This window comes from Oryctolagus cuniculus, chromosome 4 (assembly GCF_051225735.1).
Source record: "Oryctolagus cuniculus isolate XC-2025 breed Fujian yellow rabbit chromosome 4, ASM5122573v1, whole genome shotgun sequence".
Lineage (NCBI taxonomy): Eukaryota > Metazoa > Chordata > Mammalia > Lagomorpha > Leporidae > Oryctolagus > Oryctolagus cuniculus.
Window position 1 is genome coordinate 159,250,952 of NC_142870.1, and position 19,395 is coordinate 159,270,346.

The window sequence follows — 19,395 nt, forward strand, 5'->3', positions numbered from 1 at the left end:
GTATCTCGGGGCTGGCTTTGCAGTGCAGTAGTTTAGGATACCACTTGTAAAGCCAGCATCCCATATTGGAGTGCAGGTCCGGTCCTGGCTGCTCCACTTTCAATCCAGCTTCCTGCTAGAGTGCCTAGGGAGTCAGCAGATGATGGCCCACACATGGGAGATGCAGATGTAGTTCAGTTCCGGGGTCCTGACTTGGGCCTGGCCCAGCCCTGGCTATTACAGCCATTTGGGGATTGAACTAGTAGATGGACAATCTCTCTTTCTCTGTCACTCTGCCTTTCAGAAAAAGTAAGTATTTTTAAAAAGTAATACCTCATTTTAACAATTCACCCTTTAATGTTATAAAGCATGCATCTGTTCATGTTAAAAAATAGATATTAAACTTCCAACTCACATGAAAGAGTGGAGTTTATTTTCTTTTGGGATTAGTTTTTCTTGGGGTGTGTGTGTGTGTGTGTGTGTGTGTGTGGTTTTTCTTGATAGAATTAAGCCTTTCTGGACCCTTTGAATAGAGACCACATTCTCCAGTCTTCTTTTCTTTTTCATGTGTCAAATTTTAGTTGAGCAAGCATCTGACCTCTGCAGTTTGAAAGGCAAAATTAGTACAAAACTGTATCAGAATGTAGTGAAATTGTTCATTGAAAAGAAACTAATAGTTATTTCAGTAATCAAATCATTTGCTTGACATTTCTATACAGAAATTAAAACATATTTCAATGAAGTTAAGTCTTTGAAATAATACTGATTTATGTATTATATGAGAATTACATTGGCAAAAATAAAGCAAATGCTGCCAGTTTGCCCAAGTCAATTTGGTCATTGATATTTTTCAAGTTCTTTTGGTAATAGAGCCTTAAGGCAGGTGAATTGAAATCCCAAACCAAATTCCGCCCTGCTTCCACTCCTTCATTAGCAAACAGATACAGAAATAATCTTGGAACCCTGTTTCATAAGCCAGTAAGTTCTCTGATTTTTACATATAAACATACTCTCCAGACCAAGGCAATAAAATGAATTTGTGGTGGTAGAATGAGCTAACTTGCTAATGTGACCTTCTAGATGATGGGAAGATTCTATAACTTGACTTGTTCAAGTCTAATTCCTACTACAATAGAGTAGAAAGCGGGGAGGGGCTTTAGATGGTGATTAGTTCATAAGGGTGAAACTCTCATGAATAGGATGTGTGTCTTTATGAAAAAAAAAAAATGCCCGAGTGAGCTATTTTACCCCTTCTGCCACGTGAGTACACATAGAAAGCCCAATATGTGAATAGCAGACCCACACCAGGCACTAAATCTGGTATTTTGTCTTGAACTTTTCTCCATCCAAAACTGTGAGCAATACATTTTTGTTTTTAGAAACCAAAAAACTACCTAGGCTGCAGCACTTTGCTGTCACAGCCTGAGTAGAGTTAAGACAGAAGGTATTTGGTGGAAAAGACTTGAAGATTTTCCTGATTTTGGATTTGACTCAAAAAGTGTTAGCCTGCCAGTCATGCTGAATACTCTTACTCCTTTCTTCCTGCCACATATTTTTGAATACCCTTTATTTCTCCAGAAGAATTTGTTGCTAATACTGTTTGTGTGTGTAGATCAGGATGGGGACAGGATGGGGAATATCCTAGCCGCACACCTTGGATGGCCTGGGAAGTCATTTGGTCTGGCCCTGCTAAGGCAATCTTAGAAAGGATTCAACTTTCAATAAATCTATAGCAGGCTAATTTTCAAGATGATCATTTTGTATGACGCATGAATATTGTTATAAAATATCCAAATGGCCCTTGGTAGAAAAAGGGTTCCTCATCCCTGATGAATATGAGTGATCTTCAGAATGTTCATGGAAAATGCCTGATATGAAAAATTTATGTATGGAATTCAATTTTTTTGCACCAAAATGAACTTTATCTTTTAGTTCTAATTTTTAAGTACCCTCATATTGGATGCAGGTGAAAACATTGGCTTATTCTACCCCTGAACATAAAACAATTTTGATGAGAGTCTTTCACATGTTAACCAACAACTCCTAGAATTAGTCATTCCTGATTAGATCCTTCAAATGCTATCTTGCACCAAAGACAGATAATACTGTGTGTATCAGTATTTTTTTCAAATTAGAAAGTTTGATCTGTCGATGGGTTGTGAAAGCAAATCAGTGGACCAACACCTTTGGCTATCATAGTATAGGATGGAATGGCATAGCAGCAGTGTATTGCATGTTGTAAGGATTGTGTTTTGAACCTTATCTTTCAGTTATATATGTATATGTTTTAGGGTAGTGACATAAAATGTATTTCTTACTGTGGGTCATGGAGATTAATGTTTGATGTCAACAGTTGCTATTTTTGCTATTTTAAAGTAAATTACAGATGAAACATGGCTGTAAATTTGGACAATTTTAGTATTATACTGGATGATAATTTACTCCTTGAGGGTCATTTAAGTAAATGAAATCTAGCCTTTAAATATTTCTGAAATTATATTTTTGTACAGAGTTGTCAGCCAAGGTAATAACTGATATAGTTTTTATTTGTTGAAAAGCAGATTGTAAGCTAGGCATTCTGTCAACAACAGATTGTTTTCTGGAGGTGGTAAAAGTCACTGTTATGACAGATCCTTCGTGTTATTATGTAGACTACCTGAATCTTCAGAACAGCAGAGAGATGTGTGATGTGCTGTGATGAGCACAGCTGTAATGACTCTTAAGTGCCAGATTTAGCAGTATTTAAGTCATGCTGTTACTTTGCAAATGATACTTAAATATGGTTAAAATACCCTTGGCAGTAAGGATCTTAGCTTAGAGGTCTTAGCACCTGTTTTAGTCTTGCTGCCTTTCACTTTCAGAAATGTTACTTTTCTCGTTAACTTGTAATAACTCCCAAGCTTTGCTGTTTCTTTCTCTGTGGATGTTTTAGCTCAAGACTGTGCTCTTCCTGTTCTACCTTGTTCAGTAATGGGTTTTCAACATGTACTCCCCTTTATCTTACAAGCTCTCCTGTAGGTCCAATACAGACGCAGCTAGTGTTGAAGCCACGTCGGACTTGAAATGGCTTAGGGAACTGCTTCCTCAGAATCACCTGTGAAGCTTTTAGTACCTCGCAGGTGCTGTTTGAGGATTTGGGCTTTGTTGTGTGGGGCTCACAGAGATTATTCTCACTGCCTGCTGTACCTTGTCTTGACACAATGTAAACTTGGCTGTAAGCTTTGTAAGAATGAGAACATGTCCCTTTTCCTTATCATCGAGGCCTCTGTGCCTGGTATAGCTTCTTGCAGATGTTAGGTGCATGAATGAATGAATCATGTATTTCATTGCTTCTCTCAAGGCACTTGCTCAAGAGATAGTATTGCAGGCTACCACATGCTGTTCTTCAGGATGCACAGCCCTGCCCCTACCTCTGTCCTCAACAGACTTGCATGGCTGACAGAATTGCTGCTAGGGGCTGCAAAGCCTGTGTGTGTAAATACAAGGATAAAGAAACAAGATATTTTCAGGCATTTATATAAAGACAACGATGCTTAAAGAAGGAGCCTATGAAGAAAAAATAGAATAGGTAGCCCTCCTCTACCATGGAATTTAGAATTTTCTAACCTGAATTATTACTACTTATTAGTTACATTATACATTTAAGCTCTTTGAGGACAGGATCTATGTCTGTTCATGAGTGTAACCTCTGTAGCATCTGGCTTAGTGCTCTACAGATGGGAGCTCAATAAATGCTTTTTTTAAAAAAGATTCATTTATTTATTTGAAATTCAGAGTTACATAGAGAGAGAGAGAGAGAGAGAGAGGTCTCCCATCCTACTGGTTCACTCCCCAGTTGGCCTCAACAACCGGAGCTGTGCCGTACGAAGCCAGGAGCCAGGAGCCAGGATCCTTTTCCAGGTCTCCTGTGCGGCTGCAGGGGCCCAAGGACTTGGGCCATCTTCCACTGCTTTCTCAGGCCATAGCAGAGAGCTGGATTGGAAGTGGAGCAGCCAAAACTCAAACCGGTGCCCATATGGGATGCTGGCACTGCAGGCGGCAGCTTAACCCGCTACGCCACAGCACCAGCCCCTCAATAAATGCTTAATAAAGGTACAAATGGGTCCAATTGCCAGAAGGAACTATGTAAATGCTTGAGTTTCTTGTCTAGTAAAATGAAAGAGTTGGACTAGAAAACTTCTAAATGAAGTCGCTATCTCAAGTTTCATAATCTGGTGATTTGCAAAAATAATTTTAATTGACAGTCCCATAGTCTGAGTGATATCATGTTCTTAAGATTTATCTATAAAATTCATATGAAGCTCTTTGATCTGGCTATTGGAAATGAAGCTTAAAGTTATGGGAAGCACTAATAAAGCAGAAGATAGGTACCTCTAATAATGTCGGATAACTTGTCTATGGCAGTTCCTTACATCTTTATTTTAAGGACAGATGGTGTTCATAATTATAACTTACAAGACATGCGGCTGTCCAAGATAGGACAGTATTCTTCACTGTTTTCACCACAACCACTTGTAAAGAGGCAAGAGTATTCCCTGGGAGTAGAATCGTGATAATCTGTTGATACATACTACACTTGAAGGTTTAGTCTGTGTCCTGCTTCTTTGCTCCAGATGTCCCACTCTTCTCTAGGAAGCCTCATCTTTTCATGTGTGTCTTTTCTGACTGGGCCAACAAAAACCCCCTGGCTAGGTGCTGCCTAATGAGGAGTATACTTGAGAACACAGAACTGTATCTAGACATTGTGAAAGATTATGTAGATGGGTACCATCCTTATTTTCAAACACTTAAGGGCAAGAGTTAGAAGCAAAATTAAGGGCAGGCACTGTGGCTTAAGGGGTAAAGCCTGCAGTGCCAGCATCCCATATGGGTGGTGCCAGTTCAAGTCCCAGCGGCTCGACTTCTGATCCAGCTCCCTGCTGATGATCCTAGGAAAGCAGCAGAAGATGGCCCAATCTCTTGGGCCCCTGCCACCCGAAAGTAGCTCCTGGATCCTGGTTTCAACCTAGCCCACCCCCAGCCAATGCGGCCATTTGGGAAGTGAACCAGCAATAGAAGATCTGTCTCTCCTTCTCTCTATATATGTCTCTGCCTTTCAGATAAATTAAAAATTAAAAAGAAAGCAAAATTAGTCTTTAGTGTTAGAAAGAACTTTTCTGAGAACTGTAACTATTAGCAGTGTGCAAATATCTCATAAGGGTTGGAGGTCAGCTAAATGACAAGAATGTGTACTTCTTGAGGGCAACAGAAAATATGTTAGTGTGTATTTGTGGTAGACACAACTCCTGAGTATTAGGTAATGGCTGTTATTATAGTCCAGCATTACTTGGCTTAGGAGATGAGTCTTATACACAATGGAAGATGAAACTTAGCAGAAGTAAATGCAAGGCACCATGTTTGGCTTTCCTAAATAATGGCTAAGTTACTGAATGAGAGAAATGTGGTATAGTGGTAGGAAGATTTGTCTACCAGTGTTGGGCAAAGATCAGATGATTTGTTGGCCAATGCATTACAGCATCAAGGGAGCTGCCCTTCACCCAAACCACCCCCAGAACCGCACCGAACTACCAGAAACCTAATGAGGTGTTCTGTGGTTCTGAGTGAGTGAATAGTTTTTTAAAATTATAGATATGTATTCAAATCCCAAATCAAGGGAGGTAAGTGGAAGTTGTTGCTTGATGTAAAACAGGCCATATCAGAACAGTAGCTTCTTTAAGAAATACTTCTTAAAATTTTATATATTTGAAAGGCAGAGAGAAAATCTCCTATCTGCTAATTCACCCTCCAAATGCCTCTGAAAGTCAGGGCTGGGCCAAGTCAAAGCCAAGATCCAGGTTCCCCTGGATCTTGGGTAGCAGAGACCCAAGTAGTTGAGCCATCATCTGTTGCCTTCCAAGGTATTGTACCAGAAGGATGCTGGAATTGGGAGTGGAGTGGGGCTGGAACCAGGAATTCCAGCATGGCGTGGGGCATACAAAGTGGCATCCTAACCACTGCACCCAAATGCCTGCCCCAAGAGATACTTTCTTTAAGAGATAATTTTCTTAGATAATTTAGACAAGCATCAACGAAGAGACTTAGGGAGTAAATGGCTGTCTTAGGTAGTGCGGGCAGATCTGTTCTTTCTGAGCAACACCACCTGAATGGTGGGGGAATGGAGCAGAGCTAGAGCACTGTGCCCCATTTGAGGAGGAAAAAACATTCTGCCTTTGTCAGCAATCCAGCACTATCATAGCTACTTTTTTTTTTTCCCCCGAAAAGTTAGGGGCTGGCGCTGTGGCATAGTGGGTAGAAACCACTGCCTGCAGTGCCGGCGTTCCCATATGGGCACTGGGTCAAGTCCCAGCTGCTCCCCTTCCAACCCAGCTTTCTACTATGGCCTGGGAAAGCAGTGAAAGATGACCCAAGTCCTTGGGCCCTTGCACCCATGTGGGAAAACCCGGAGGAAGCTCCTGGCTCCTGGCTTCAGATCAGCACAGCTCCAGCTGATGAGGCCAATTGGGGAGTGAACCAACGGATGGAAGATCCCTCTCTCCCTCTCTCTCTCTCTCCCTCTCCCTCCCTCTCCCTCTCCCTCTCTCTCTCTGCCTCTGCCTCAGCCTCTCTGTAACTCTGTCTTTCAAATAAATAAATCTTTTCTTTTAAAGATTTATTTTATTTATTTGAAAGAGTTAGAGAGAGAGGTAGAGAAAGAGAGAGAGGTCTTCCATTGGCTGGTTCACTCCCCAGATGGCCACAACAGCAAGAGCTGCGCGGATCTGAAGCCAGGAGCCAGGAGCTTCTTCCGGGTCTCCCATGTGGGTGCAGGGGTCCAAAGGCTTGGGCCATCCTCCACTGCCCTCCGGAGCCATAGCAGAGAACTGGATCGGAGGAGGAACAGCTGGGACCAGAACCGGCACCCGCATGGGATGCCAGCGCTTCAGGCCAGGGCTTTAACCCACTTCACCACTGCGCCACAGCGGCAGCCCCAAAAGGCTTTACTCTTTGTGTCTACTTGTATAATGAAGATCCCTTGGTGTGCAGAAGCTGTTACAAATATTCTTTGTGTGTTAAGGAATCACAATATTCATAATCAAAGAATTATAGTCTCTGAAGCTGTAATGTTTTATTCTCCCAAGTACATACAAAATTAACTAAAGCAAGTTTATTCAAGTTCTAACCCTGCAGCTTTCTTGGAGGTCAGTATATTAGCAATGCAAAGTAAAGTGTGTTAAAAATAATTTTAAAAACCCTTAACTAGAATTAGCTTACATTTTCATTATTTATCTTAATTGTAAGGATATAAAAATAGACCTTTGCTATTTGTTTTTTTTCCTCAATATACATAACCTTTGATCAAAAGTTAAACTAAGAATTTGTCTATTTCTGCCATAACCCTTGTTTTAAGGGTTCACAATTGTTTGTCTGTTATTAGGATGACAGTTATTTTGTTCCAGCCTAGATAAAAGTCTTTGGTTTCCTTTCCCTTATAACTATTTTAATTACTAGTGCTATAGCCTGTAAAATGCATACATGGTAAGTGGATATATTAATTTCTATATCAGTTATTGCAATAGATATTAGATGCTTTGAAATATATACCTTAACTTGGAATGTAGGCAATTACATTTTTTCAAAATGTATGAAGTCTTTATTATGGTACACATAAATGTTATCAGTAAGAACAGAAATAAATGCCACATCTCTTCCTCAGTCTAAGTTCAGTAAAACAGAATCGGATGCTGCCTCTTCGTCAGCAGGGTTGAAGACCCTGCTTTTGTAGTGGGATGCTGAACACAGCGTCTCCAGCTTCCCCTTTGCTCAGTAGCCCTCTTGCATTTATAACTGTCAAGGAGGCTTATTTCGCCAAGCTTCCCTAGTGCTTGAGTCTAGGCTTTGACATCTCAAGTCAGAAGCAGGAGACACTGAGAGTGCCAAGAGTAAGTGAATACTCTTTTCCTTTATGTTTTTGTTCCCTGATTAATTTGGAAAGATAAGTAATGTTTGATCATCCCAATTCTGCAATTATTTGCTCTGCCAGACTCCACAGGAAATACCAAATTGAATAAGACATAAAACTTTCAGGAGTTTCTTTTCTATATTCAACCAGGGATGCCAAAGAAATAAAAGAAAAATCACATACTTCCTAGTAGAATGTTAATGAAGAGAGTAGAGGCTTACAGTTATCATATTAAGGTACAAATGATTTCCTAACTGAATTCATTTATCTACTGTCAGCCTTAAAAGAAGTAGTCAGCAGGGGTATCTTTGCTGGCAGAGTGGGCAGCCTTCTTATTGGAGAGCAACTGACCTGAACACCTCTGATTTTCCTGTATGTGCCATAATTGATACTGAATTTGATGGCTTTTTTTGGGGGGAGGGGTCTTTCTAAAGTAAAAGATAGTTTAATCATACTGTTTGGGTTAATGAGCATTCTTTTTAGAATTGTGCACAAATTATACCACTAATGAAAGGTCTACTACTACATGCAAAATATTTCATTTAAGAATAAAAAACCAAATTGAGCTAATATATTATGTATGAATTTCACAGTTAAATATATAAAATGTTGTCAATTTGATCCTAACTAGAGCTAAAGTACTCTGATAGCTGTAAAATGTTAAAATAATATGATGACTGAATTTCATGCCAATAAAAGCAGTTTGGTTTATAGTTAATAGAATTTATTTTGTCTCTGTGATTTAGCTGATATACTCAGACACCAAGTAATTTTTAAAGTTGATATCAACCTTCAATGCTTGTACTTAACAAGCCATCCAGTAATCATATTGGTTCTTTCAGTAGTAATAAATGGATAATTGAGGTCAAAACAAACAATTATTTCATTCTTTTCTACTGTACCATGTTTTTAACATTTAACTATGGAGAATTTAAATCATACACACAGGAGGAAATTAGTAAGGATTGTTTTCACATCTCCCATCAGTTATCAATACATAAACACATTTTTTAAAGATTTATTTATTTGAAAGAATTACAGAAAGAGGGAGAGACAGAGATCTTCCGTCCTCTGATTCACTCCCCAGATGGCCACAACAGCTGGAGCTGGGCCAGGCCAAACCAGGAGCCAGGAACTTATTCTGGGTCTCCCATGTGGGTAGCAGGGACCCAAGCACTTGGGCCATCTTCCGTTGCTTTCCCAGGTGCATTAGCAGGGAGCTGGATCGATGTGGAACAGTTGGGGCTTGAACCAGTGCCCATATGGGATGCCAGTGTCCCAGGTGTTGGCTTCACCCCCATGCCACAACGCCAGCCTCTTCGTATTTTAACTACATTCCTAACGGCCCTCACCATACCTCAGATTGTAAAGCAAATTCCAGGCACCAAATCACTTCCTTATAAAATGTTCATTTTATATATCCTCGGTAAGGACTATTTTTTTCTTTGAACATAACTCTAATACCATTAAAATAGCTACTTTTTAGAGGGTAAGTCAGACATCAGGGTCTAAACAGGTTCTAATGATTTTACGTAGATCTAGATAATCTGGAGAAACCATTTAACTTTTCTCTGTCTCCCACTCTCTCATCTTTAAAAAGAACAGATTCAACAACATTTTCTCTAAAAGCACATCTCCTTTAAAAGTGAGACTTCCAGTTCTGAGCCGAGAGATCCTCTCATGAGCAAGAAAGGGAGCTAAACAAGTGAGAAGTCGCTAACTTGTAGATCCGTCAGAGAAGTGAAGTTGCGGGTGAACCACTGCCCCCACGGGGAAGACAGCCAGGCGCTGAGAATCCTGTGTTAGAGGAGCAGAAACCTCCGAGGCCATCAGCTCCGCGTGGGAGAGCCTGCGCTGGCCTTGGTGCGTCGGTGGAGGCTCCGCACGCAGCCTGGGGGTTAGACCGTAAGCGTGACCAGCAAGCGGGTCATGACCACAGCTTTTCCGAGACCATCTCCAGGAGCTCCGTCAGGTCCTCAGAGTGAGTATCTGGGAAGAATCCCTGCAAGCTTCCCGCAGGAACCATATTTAAACACACCAGAACATTGTTGTTCCCAGCAAGGCCTACCCAAGTACAATTGTTTTCCCAGAACCTAAACTCTGGAGTTTCGTCGGAGTCCAGCGTGCCTGAGGGAAGGGAGGTGGTCGGCTGCAGCCCACTCTGCCCATCCTGTCCCCCTGGGAGAAGGAGGAGACTAAGGAGCAGCTGTTCCGCTGGCAGTTTCTGTCTGCTCACTGAAGACCGAGGCTGATCATGGGACTATGGAATGTCCCCCACCCCCACCCCGCCCCTGTCCTTACCACCTTGTTTCCTAAAGCCCCATTGAAATCTGTTTCTTTACCAGTCCGTCATGTTCCGCCGCCGAGCAAAAATTAGGCATCCTAAAAGCTTAGTAACACAGGTTGAAGAGACAGAGCAAGCAATAGGAGCAGACTCGGATATGGCAGGGATGTTGGAATTCAGAATTAATTTCATTAAGATGCTAAGGACTCTAGGGATCAAGTAGATGTCACGCAAGAATAAGCAATGTGTGAGTGGACAGATGGGAATTCTAAGAATAAAAAAGGAAGCCTAAAGATGGAAAGCGCTAACGGAAGGGAAGAATGGTTGGAAGGGCTCACTAGGAGACCTGGACACCGCTGAGGAAAGGACTGGAGTCCGGGTCAGTAGAAATTCACAAAATGGAGGCCGGCGTGGCCACTCACTAGGCTAGTCCTCCGCCTGCGGCGCCGGCACCCCGGGTTCTAGAACCGGTTGCTCCTCTTCCAGTCCAGCTCTCTGCTGTGGCCCAAGTGCTTGGGCCCTGCACCCGTGTGGGAGACCGGGAGAAGCACCTGGCTCCTGGCTTCAGATCGGCACAGCGCGCCGGCCGCAACGTGCCAACCATAGGGGCCACTTGGAGCATGAACCAATGGAAAAAGGAAGACCTTTCTCTCTGTCTCTCTCTCTCTCACTGTCTAACTCTGCCTGTCAAAAAAAAGAAGGAAGGAAGGAACTTACAAAATGGGAAAGCTCATAAAAAAAGAAACTGAACGAACTTCCCAGATCTGTGGGACAGTTGCGTGCCTGCTGGGAGTACCAGAAGAACAAGAAACAGAGAGAGGAACAGAAGAGTTTTGAGGGAATAATGAAAAGCTCTTTCCCCCAGATTGTTGTTAGACACCATGAAACCACACTTGTGGGAGCTCAGAAAACACTAGATGGGGAAAGAAAGCCCCAAAATAGCCCCCCACCCCGCCAATCTCACTTAGGCATATATTCAAACACCAGAAAAATCAAAGATTAAAAAAAATCTGTAGTCAAACCAGGATGGGAAGGAAGGCTTACTGAGAAAGGAGAAAAGATCATTAACACCCAGCTTTTCCTTAGAAGCCATGCAAACAAGGAGAAAGTAGAGTGAAATATTTAACATGCTTAGAAAAAAAACCCTCTAACTTACAATTCTGTACCCTGTGAAGTGGTCCTTAAAAGATGAAGAGGAAATAAACTTTCTGAGATGAAAAAGAAAATTAAGGAAATTTGTCGCCAGCAGACTTGACTTGCAATAAATAAAGTACTAGCACTACCTATGAAGTGATATATATTTGTTTGAAATATTTTTATTTGAGGGACTGACGTTACAGCACAGTGGGTTAAGCCAATACTTGCAATGCTGGCATTCCATGTCAGAGTTGACTGCAGACCCACCTACCTGCCAGTGCACTTGGGAAGGCCCATGGGCCCCTGCCACCCTGTGGGTGACCTGGCTGGAATTACAAGCTCCTGGCTTTGGCCTGCACAACTCTGTCCACCGGTGGCCATTTGGGGAGTGGACCAGCATATGGAAGACTTCTTTCTCTGTGTCTCTCTGCCTTTAAATAAATAAATCTTTTTTTAACAAAATAAAAATATAAAAAGAAGGTAGTGCTCACTTGCTCATGCTCTTGCTCTCCACCCTCCCCAACCTTTGTTGCTCTGCCTTTCAAATAAATAAATAAATAAATAAATGATTATTTATTTGAAATTTTACTGGGTTAGTCGTAAAAGTATAATGCAAAGTCTGGAACAATTACTAAAAATGGTACAAAAGTGTAACTGATTAAGAATGGAGAGAAAATGGAATCATAAAGACTGCTAAATTAAAACCACAAAAGTCAGAAAGAATGGAAGACAGACACAAAGAACAAGGAAGGCAGAGAAGGAATAGAAAAAAACACAAAGAACAAGAACAACAAATGCAGTGTATAACAAATATGGTAATAGAACCATATCAATAACCACTTTGAATGTCAGTGGCCTAAATAAACTAATTCAAGGACACAAGGTTGTCAGTAAGGATCAAAAGCCACACTCAACTATATGTGTCTACATGAACCTGCTTTAAGTGTGAAAACACATCATAGATTAAAAGTAAGTGACAGGAGGAAGGTACATCATGCTAACTAAACAAAAATAAGAGTACCTAAATTTCATAAATAGCAGACTTTACAACAAAGAAAGCATTTCATAAGAAGATAAGCATTTCATAACGAGAAAGGGTCAGTGCTCCAAGATCCTGAATGTGTATGTTCCTTAACAACAGAGCATCAAAAAACATGAGGCAAAAGCTGTAGAACTTCAAGAAGAAATAGATAGATGACTATTGAAGTTGGAAACTTTAGCAACCCTCTGTCATTAACAAACTAGATCCAGCAGGCAGAAAATCAGTAAGGACGTAGTTGAACCTAATAGCACCATCAATCAGTTGGATATGATTAAAATTTCTCAAGTATTTCATCCAACAGTAGCAGAATACACATTCTTCTCATGCTCATGTGAAGCAGTTGCCAAGACAAACCACTTTCTCAACCATGAAGTATGATGTCTGCTCTCAGATCACAATGGAATTAAACTGGAAATCAATGACAGAAAGATAGCTGGAAAATTTTAAATGCCTAGAGATAAACAATATAATTCTAAAAAAAAAAAATACATGGATATAAAACCAGTGCTTAGGGGCCAGCATTGTGGCATAGCAGGTTAACCTCCAGCTGTCGCTCCCCCTCTTCGTGGAGGAACGACACTAAACCCTGCCTAGGCTTCATATCTGAGTCACGGCACCATTATGTCGCTCCCCCTCTTCATGGAGGAACGACACAGGACCCTGCGCTGTTCTTTCGTCTGCTCGGCCCTCCCCGGGTTTGCTGCTGGTTCTTCCCGGGTTGGCTGCCGTCCCTTCCACCTCCGTGGAAGGGCGGTTCCCCCTGGCCACTTTCCCCACTTCCGCAGGGGAGCGGCACACCGCCGGCCGGCTCTCTCGGGGGCTGCACAGGTGTTCCCCTTAGATGTTCCCCTTAGATGTTCCCTGGTGCATGCCGTCTCTCTCCTCCTTTATAGTCCTCCCCCGCCAATCCCAACTCGGCTGCCCACACGCCGAGCACGCTGCTCTCCCCCAATCAGGAGCAGGTCCTACAGTTTATTGGCTGAACTGGAGGCAGCTGTGTAGAAGCTGTTTTCTTCTCTCCCAGCGCCATATTGTGAGAGAGCAGATGCATAGAACAAGTCTCAATTCCAGTAACTTAGTCTAGTCCGAGTTGCTCCCCACATCCAGCAGTGACACCAGCATTCCATATGGGCATCGGTTCAAAACCTAGCTGCTCTGCTTCTGATTCAGCTCCCTGCTAATGCACCTGGGAAAGCAATGGAAGATGGCCCAAGGCACCCACATAGGAGACCTGGAAGAAGCTCCCGGCTTCTGTCTTCAGCCTGGCTCAGCCCTGGCCCTTGTAGCCATTTAGGGAATGAACCAGCAGATGCAACATATCTCTCTCTTTCTCTCTCCCTCTCTCCCCTCTGTCTGTAACTCTTTCAAATAAATTAAAGGTAAAAAGTGCTTTAAAGGGAAATTTATAGCATCAAAAGCATACATTATAAAAGCAGGAAGAGGGCTTACTCCGCGGCTCACTTGGCTAATCCTCCGTCTGCGGCGCCAGCACCCAGGTTCTAGTCCCAGTCGGGGCGCCGGATTCTGTCCCAGTTGCTCCTCTTCCAGTCCAGCTCTCTGCTGTGGCCCAGGAGTGAAGTGGAGGATGGCCCAACTGCTTGGGCCTTGCACCCGAATGGGAGACCAGGAGAAGCACCTGGCTCCTGGCTTCAGATAGGCACAGCGCGCTGGCCATAGCAGCCATTTGGGGGATGAACCAACGGAAAAGGAGGACCTTTCTTTCTGTCTCTCTCTCACTGTCTAACTCTGCCTGTGCAAAAATAAATAAATAAAATAAAATAAAATAAATAAAAGCAGGAAGATATAAAATCAAATAGCCCAAGCTTCCACCTTAGTAAACTAAGGGAAAAGGAGCAAATTAATTCTTAAGTAATCAAAAGTAAACAAAATTATTTTTAAAGATTTATTTATTTATTTGAAAGAGTTAGAGAGAGAGAGAGAGATCTTCCATCTGCTGATTCACCCCCTAGATGGCCGCAAAGGCCAGAGCTGCGCTGATCTGAAGCCAGGAGCCGCGCTGATCTGAAGCCAGGAGCCAGGAGCTTCCTCCGGGTCTCCCACGTGGGCGCAGGGGCCCAAGCACTTGGGCCATCCTCCACTGCTTTCCCAGGCCATAGCAAAGAGCTGGATCAGAAGTGGATCAGCCAGGTCTCAAACCAACGCCCATATGGACCCATATGCAGGCCAGGGCTTTAACTCGCTGCACCACAGCGCTGGCCCAAGAAAACACATTTAAAAAAAAAAAAATGTAAAGCAGAAATCAATGAAATTGAGCAAGAAAAATCAGTGATACCAACAGCTGGTTTGTTTTTTTTTTTTTAAATCAGTAAAATCAACAGGCTCTAGCCAGACTAAAAACAAAAGAGAGGAGACACAAATTACACAGAAAGGAAAGGGAGGACATCACTGCAAATCTCATGGACATTAAAAGGCTAATAAAGGAATACAAATAGTGTCAACAGTTGAGTGTCCCCAGACTTAAAACCTGGGTAATATAGTCCAGTTCTTTCAAACACAATCTGTGAAAACACACAAGACAATATGCAAAGTCCATATAGGCTGACATGCATCCAAGAAATTGAATCAGTAACTAATAACCTTCCAAAACAGAAGATACCAGACTCAGATCATTCCAGAAGTACATTCTACTAAATATTAAAGAAGAAATTACAGCAATTTTTTAGAAAATTATACCAATCTCTTCAGAAAATAGCAGCAGAAGAAATGCTTCCTGACTCATTCTGGAGGCTGACGTCATACTAATACCATAATCAGACATTTCAGGAAAACGAATACTACAGATTGGTCAATCTAATGAATATAGATGGAAAATTCCTTAACACAGTATTAGCAAATCCAGTCCAGCAATGTTTAGAAACAATTATACACCATGACTGAATGGGACTTACTGAATATCAAAGGCTGGTTCAACATTCACAAATCAGTTAATGCAATCCATCTCATCAACATGCTAAGGATTAAAGAGGAAAAGTCACATGACCACATCAGTAGATGCAGAAATAGCATAAAAATAGCATTTTTGATAAAAATCCATACCCACTCATGATGAAAATTCTCTGCAAACTAGGAATAGTAGGAAACTTCCTTAACTGTATAAAGAACAACTACACAATCCTACAGCAAATATTATACTTAATGATGAGAAACTAAGATCCTGTTCAGACCAGAAATAAGACAAGCATGTCTCCTCTGTTCACTCCCTTAACAGAGAATTCCTAGCTAATGCAGCAAGGCAGGAAAAAGAGAGAAAAGGTATACTAATTGGGAGGGAAGAATTCAAACTGTCTTCATAGATCATCTGTATGAAAGTCTATAATCGTCTACATAGCAATCCAAAATAATCAACAGCAAAACACAGAAGCCTTCATGAAACTAATAAGTAATGACAACAGAGTTGCAGAACATAAAATTAATGCGCAAATATCACCTGCTTTCTATACCAGCAATGGAAACATGGAATTTACATTAAAAACACACTATCATTTATATTACTACCCTATTTCAGTGAATCATTTAGATAGAAATTCAGCAAGATAATATTTAAGATATATATGAGGCAGATCACAAACCTCTGGTAAAAGAAATCTAAGAAGAACTGAATAAATGGAAAGATTTTCTGTGTTCATAACTAGGAAGGCAGTATCATCAAGAAATCACTTTTCTCCAGCTTTATGTAGAGATTTAATTCAATTCCATTCAAACTTCTACCGAGTTATTTAGTGGATTTCAACAACTGATTCTAAAGTTTGCTGTTCTGGATTTATTATCAGGTAACGTGATGAATGTCCTCTTGGCTTAGTTTCTGTCATAGGTTCTATTTACCTCTGCAATCAGAAAATTAATTCTAGAAAGATTGGGTTTTGAGACTTAGGTCCTCTAAATGATACATTGAAATACTCTATATAATCCTTGAGAATCAATCTAGTAGCAGACTACCTGCCATGGAATTATAGCTTTACCATCTTCTAGTGATGTGATCTACAGCAAGTCACTTAACCGCTCTTCACTTTGTTTGTCTTGGGGTGATATAAAGGACACCTACCTCAAAGGGTTGTTATGGGGATAAAGAGAGTTCATCCACATACGAAGTTTTTAGAAGAGTTCTTGGCCCACGTTATTTGTCAGTCTTGATGTTGGTGTCCTGTATTTCACTGTATTTGTTTACAAGCTTGTGTATATAAGCAGAGTTTGTGAAATGTTCCATTCTATTGCTGGAGCTTTTGATTGAATAGATGTGGATTTGGCCATTGTATCTTAACAAACGTATGGGAGACTGTGCATCGGATAACCTGCAGATTTCATGTTGAGAAACTGTAGAGAGACAGTGAAGAGTCAAGGGGAGCTTCATAGCAGCAGAGTGAGATGGGGTAAGTGGTCTCTTAGAAAAATCGTGCAATTAATCTGGTCTATTTTAAGGGTATTGGAAGGTGAAGAGTAAAGTAAGATTTTTAGCTTTTTGCTTGAGATAAGACAAGGAAATTTAGGCAAGCATTGGTATAAAAAAAAACACTGAAATTTTTTACCCTTCATGACTCAAGAATAAAAGGAAAAGAAAAAGTCAGAACTATGTGTATTTGAAGAGGATTTTCTGTTGTTTAATATAACTGAGGTCCACTCATGCCATGCCTAGTGGGCTGTTTAAAGATGCTTACCTTAAGGTTTCCAGGGAGAGCCAGGAAACAGGGGAATCCCTGAAAGAGTAGTTGGCACCAGCCAACCTTCCAGTTCCTCTGAAATAAGAATCCTCCATTTACAGTGGGGTAGTGATGTTGAAATTGCTTTGCTTGAAACTCAGTATCATTTCATTTTGTGTTTGTGTTTATTGAAGTTGTATTAACTATTCCATTATTTGCCCTTCTCATTTTTCCTCGTTTGTCAGTTAAAGACTTACTATCTTACCTTTGAAGACCAAGCTATAATCCAAACTAAGGTCTGTCCAGAAAGTCTTTACCCTTACATGATTTATACTGTTGTAATTAATCATGGAATTAATACGCTATTGCTTAACTGTGCCTAACATTTTTTTGAAATCCATGAGGTGATCTTAAATGAAAATGCTAGTCAGCTTTTTTCATGTTGCATGTAGTAGGTAGGTATTGATGAATTGTGAAAAAGCAAGTAAATTTTTGAATGTGTATTTTATCTTTTATTTTTTAAGAACATTTGTTATTTTATCTTTTAATGAAGAAAAGCTGTCCTGTATGTACTTTAACTTTTGTATCCACATTCTTTATTCTCGCATGATATAAATCTCTTTATTCCACGTTAAAACAGGATGTATTTTTTCTCCAGATTTTTAATTATTGCTCCTACTTCTTCTCTCTCCTCACAAATAAATTACCATAGGAAGAAACCTTTTCTGTTTGTAGGATAGAAAAGCAAAAATTTGGTTATGAAAGCTAAAGAAAAGTAGCTTTCATTCCTCCAAAAGAATCTTAATTTCTCGGGATACAGGAAGAATTCCTGAATATATGGTCTATGAATCATCTAGAAAATTTTTTGCTAAATTATAAATACTCAGAAGATGTCATGATACATTAGTCGATGTATTTTATTTATATCATAAAATTAAATGCATTGTCTAAATTCTGGGGAAAGGAAGTTTAATAGACCTTGTGAATTAATTGGAGAGTTTTACATGCTAATAGACTATTAACATTTCCAGGAACTGGTGAGGCATTGAAAAAGCAATCTACAATCTACGAATGCTGTCCACTCTTTTTCTTTTATTGAAGTAATAGAATTGGGTCTTCTTTAAAGCTCGTTGAAAGAAAGCAGTCCATAAAGATTTTTTTTTGTTATTGCTATCAGCAGCAGTGAACATGTGAACAAAGATAATGACAGTGCTCTGTTCTCACTGTCCTACTGTTGAAAAGGTGAGAAGAATAGAGGTACTGAAATAATGCCCATATTTGCATGTGTTTTGAAAACCAACTTTGTTGTATTAAAGTGGTACCTCTTAATCTTCCCCGGACATTCTAAAGGCTACTGCATAGTGGTTTGGATAGGCTGATAATACTCCACGTGAGTTTCACAGCAATGCTATCTCTTCCTCTCCCCTCTTCTCCTCAACGCTTCCCCACCTCTCATCCCTAGTGTGACTGATAGTGTGTGGCCATCAGGTATCTGAGTGTTCAGTGGACAGTGGTCCAGGGAAAACCTGATGAAAAGGAAAAGTGATCAATTTTTAAATTGTTTAAACTGCTCTTTGGCTTTCTGTTTGTTTGTTTGTTTACCTGTGGGTCCCTTTGCTCAAACAAAATCTGATGTAAAAGTCTAGAACGTGTAAAAGTTAGGCTGCTGTATTGGAAACAGAAATAGAAAGCTGAGCCGTTCTCGCTGAAAGACCGCTTCCTCCTTTCAGTGAACAGTAGGGGCACAGAGGAGGCCTTTCAGCAACTCCCAGCAACACCGTTTGAAAGTCATCGCTCTGCACTGAAGATTCATGCTTTCTCGTGATATTTAATGTGAGTCTCAGGTGCAGGGAGCACAGATTTTTGCTATTTAAAGATCCTTCTCAATGCAAATGTAGTTGCCAGTTTTTGTTGCTTTTGGAAAATGACATGAGTACAGTTTACTATACTTAACCGTGGCTAGATTTTAATCATTAAAGATTCTCAGATGCCTCTTGAGCTACAGTTATATGACAGCTGTTAATTTTGATCTTCTCTTAGATAACATTATATATATATAAAAAATGAAGCTGTCTTACCAGTAGTGTAATGAAATTTACTGATTTATCAACACTTTGAAAATGTAGAGCTTTGTTTTAAGAATAAAATAGTATAAGCTAGTTTTTAGTAACTTAAAACCACTTTATTTGCATTAATCTGTTTGTTTGAAATACCTTCATATTCTCAGTAAGTAGTGTTATTTGAATTACTAACCCCAGCTAGTTAGAGGTCAGGGACCTAAGTCTGACTATCTTGCAGTCATAAATGATGACATTTGCAGAAATGCAATTTTGTGATACTTAGTGAAAATAAAGTCTAT

The 19,395-nt window shown here is 40.6% G+C and overlaps 1 protein-coding gene across 8 annotated transcripts in view; it reads left to right on the plus strand.

The window, feature by feature from the left end:
* Positions 1-19,395, plus strand: part of UBE2E2 (ubiquitin conjugating enzyme E2 E2) — a 388,722-nt gene that overhangs the window by 193,333 nt on the left and 175,994 nt on the right. The window contains exon 1 of one of the 8 annotated variants that reach the window (XM_051858871.3): positions 9,706-18,869. The exons of the other annotated variants lie outside the window; for them this stretch is intronic. The gene's annotated coding sequence lies outside the window, so the exon portion shown is untranslated. Of the gene's footprint in view, positions 1-9,705; positions 18,870-19,395 lie in introns of those variants that run through there. 8 annotated transcript variants of the gene reach the window in all.